The sequence below is a fragment of the Arachis hypogaea genome, chromosome 20, assembly GCF_003086295.3.
Source record: "Arachis hypogaea cultivar Tifrunner chromosome 20, arahy.Tifrunner.gnm2.J5K5, whole genome shotgun sequence".
Lineage (NCBI taxonomy): Eukaryota > Viridiplantae > Streptophyta > Magnoliopsida > Fabales > Fabaceae > Arachis > Arachis hypogaea.
Genome location: NC_092055.1, coordinates 87,935,902 through 87,938,440, shown reverse-complemented (window position 1 = coordinate 87,938,440; position 2,539 = coordinate 87,935,902). Strand labels below are relative to the sequence as shown.

The 2,539-nt window shown below is 33.4% G+C and overlaps 1 non-coding gene across 1 annotated transcript; it reads left to right on the top strand.

Annotated features, from left to right (window-relative positions):
• Positions 1-920: 920 nt before the first annotated feature.
• Positions 921-1,028, top strand: LOC112788723 (small nucleolar RNA R71). Its single transcript, XR_003196074.1, has one exon. It is a non-coding gene; the product is annotated as a small nucleolar RNA R71 (small nucleolar RNA).
• Positions 1,029-2,539: the final 1,511 nt, after the last annotated feature.

Sequence of the window (2,539 nt, the reverse complement as noted above, 5' to 3'; positions counted from 1 at the left end):
AATGGCATAAGGAGGTTCAATGGAATCTCTATGGTCTCTAGATGAGCCTCAGATTCCTTTGGTTCCTCAGAGGGAAAATCCTTATTGATCACTGGACGTCCCAGGAGGTCTTCCTCACTAGGATTCACATCCTATCCCTCCCTTGTAGGTTCGGCCATGATGGTTAAATCTATGGCCTTGCACTCTCTCTTTGGATTCTCTTCTGTATTGCTTGGGAGAGTACTAGGAGGGATTTCAGTGACTCTTTTACTCAGCTGGCCCACTTGTGCCTCCAAATTTATAATGGAGGACCTTGTTTCATTCGTGAAACTCAAAGTGGCCTTAGATAGATCAGAGACTATATTTGCCAAGCTAGATGGATTCTGCTCAGAATTCTCTGTCTGTTGCTGAGTGGATGATGGAAAAGGTTTACTATTGTTAAACCTGTTTCTTCCACCATTATTAAAGACTTGTTGAGGCTTTTGTTGATCCTTCCATGAGAAATTTGGATGATTTCTCCATGAGGGGTTATAGGTGTCTCCATAAGGTTCACCCATGTAATTCACCTCTGCTATTGCAGGGTTCTCAGGATCATAAGCTTCTTCTTCAGAAGGTGCCTCTTGAGTACTGTTGGATGCAGCTTGCATTCCATTCAGACTCTGAGAAATCATATTGACTTGCTGAGTCAATATTTTGTTTTGAGCCAATATGGCATTCAGAGCATCAATTTCAAGAACTCCCTTCCTCATAGGCGTCCCATTACTCACAGGATTCCTTTCAGAAGTGTACATGAACTGGTTATTTGCAACCATGTCAATGAGTTCTTGAGCTTCTGTAGGCATTTTCTTTAGGTGAATGGATCCACCTGCAGAATGGTCCAATGACATTTTTGATAATTCAGACAGACCATCATAGAATATATCCAGGATGGTCCATTATGAAAGCATGTCAGAAGGACACTTTTTGGTCAGTTCCTTGTATCTCTCCCAAGCTTCATAGAGGGATTCACCTTCCTTTTATCTAAAGGTTTGAACATCCACTCTAAGCTTACTAAGCTTTTGAAGAGGAAAGAACTTGGCTAAGAAAGTCGTGACCAGCTTATCCCAAGAGTTCAGGCTATCTTTAGGTTGAGAGTCCAACCATATTCTAGCTCTGTCTCTTACAGCAAACAGGAAAAGCATAAGCCTGTAGACCTCGGGATCAACCCCATTGGTCTTAACAGTATCACAGATCTGCAAGAATTCAGTTAAGAACTGAAAAGGATCTTCAGATGGAAGTCCATGAAACTTACAGTTCTGTTGCATCAGAGAAACTAATTGAGGTTTTAGCTCAAAATTATTTGCTCCAATGGCAGGAATTGAGATGCTTCTTCCATGTAAATTGGAATTGGGTGCAGTAAAGTCACAAAGCATCTTCCTTGCATTGTTATTATTTTCGGCCATGTCTCCTTCTTTTTCGAAAATTTCTGTCAGATTTTCTCGAGAGAGTTGTGCTTTAGCTTCCCTTAGCTTCCTCTTCAGAGTCCTTTCAGGTTCAGGATCAGCCTCAACAAGAATGTTCTTATCCTTGTTCCTGCTCATATGACAAAGAAGAAAATAATAAAGAAAATATGGAATCCTCTATGTCACAGTATAAAGATTCCTTTATGTGAGTAGAAGAAAAGAAATTTGAACACCAGGAGGAAGAGAGGGTTCGAATTTTTAGATGAAGAGAAGTGTTAGTAAATAAATAAAATAATTAGAAAGAGATGAGGGGGAGATAATTTCGAAAATTAAATAAAAAGAAAAGAAAAATATTTTTGTTTTTAATTAAAATTAGAATTAAAATTCAGAAATTAAAAAGAAAAATGAAATTAAATTAAATTTAAAACAATTAATTAATTAAAAAGGAATTTTTGAAAAAGAGGAAGGGATTTTCAAAAATTAGAGAGAGAGAGTTAGTTAGGTAGTTTTGAAAAAGATATGATTAAAACAAAAAGATAGGATTATGAAAAAAAGATTTGAAAATTAATTTTGAAAAGATAAGAAGTTAGAAAAGATTTTGAAATTAATTTTGACAAAGATATGATTGAAACTTAATTTGAAAAAGATTTGAAAAGGAAATTTAAAAAGATTTGATTTTGAAATCAAAGTTGATTACTTGACTAACAAGAAACTAAAAAGATATGATTCTAGAGTTTAAAGGTTGAATCTTTCTTACTAGGCAAGTAACAAACTAAAATTTTTTTGAATCAATCATATTAATTGTTAGCATTAATTTCGAAAATATGAAATAAAAATAAGAAAAAGATTTTGAAAATAAATTTTTAAAATTTCGAAATTATGAAAGAAAAATGAAAAAGATTTGATTTTTGAAAAAGATTTGAAAAAGATAGAATTTTTAAATTGAAAATTTGATTTGACTCATAAGAAATAACAAGATTTTAAAATTTTTTGAAAAAGTCAATTCAAATTTTCAAATTTGATGAGAAGAAAAAGAGAAAGATATTTTTTTATTTTTTTGAATTTTTAATGATGAAAGAGAAAAACAACAAAAAGACTCAATGCACGAAAATTTTGGA